Source organism: Octodon degus, unplaced genomic scaffold (genome assembly GCF_000260255.1).
Source record: "Octodon degus isolate 3935 unplaced genomic scaffold, OctDeg1.0 scaffold00050, whole genome shotgun sequence".
Classification (NCBI taxonomy): Eukaryota; Metazoa; Chordata; class Mammalia; order Rodentia; family Octodontidae; genus Octodon; species Octodon degus.
The window spans coordinates 10,857,111-10,857,720 of NW_004524626.1; the positions used below are offsets into that span (position 1 = coordinate 10,857,111).

At 40.0% G+C, this 610-nt stretch overlaps 1 long non-coding RNA gene across 1 annotated transcript in view; it reads right to left on the reverse strand.

Moving 5' to 3' along the window:
- LOC111817140 overlaps nucleotides 1-610 on the reverse strand; it is a 49,871-nt gene that overhangs the window by 20,257 nt on the left and 29,004 nt on the right. The gene's annotated exons all lie outside the window — the stretch shown is intronic.

Genomic DNA, 610 nt, shown 5'->3' on the forward strand with positions numbered 1-610 from the left:
AAAATTAAAAAAAAATCTTTAAAAAAAAAAAAAAGATGAAAGCAGGCTGGGGAGATAGCTCAGTAGAATAAGCACTTGCCTGGCAAGTGCAAGGGCCTAAGTTCAATCCCCAGTTTGGCCACAAAAAAAAAGAGCTGCCTCCTTGAAAAATTAAATAAAATTGACAAGCCATTAACTAAGTAATCAAAAAAAGGAACGACTCATATTCATGCAACTAGAATGAAAAGATGGGGCCGGGGAGATAGCTCAGCGATCTAAGCACCTGCTTGGCATGTACAAGGACCCAGGTCTGATCCCTGGTACTGCATGCCACACTAGCTCTGCACCGTGCCAGCTACCAAAACCGGGTGTGGTGGTGCACACCTGTAATCCCAGTGCGGGGGAGGCTGAGATAGGAGGATCACTAAGAGTCTGAGCTGTGTAGTGAGACCCACTCCATACCAATAAATAAGTAAATCTAAAAAAAAATGAAAAGGGTAAAATCACAACAGCTGCAGAAACCCACATCCAATAAATATCTATTATGAGAACAACCTTTACTCTAATAAGATGGAAAATACGTAAGAAATGCAAACACCTAGATACATATGAATTATCAAAGATAAAATTT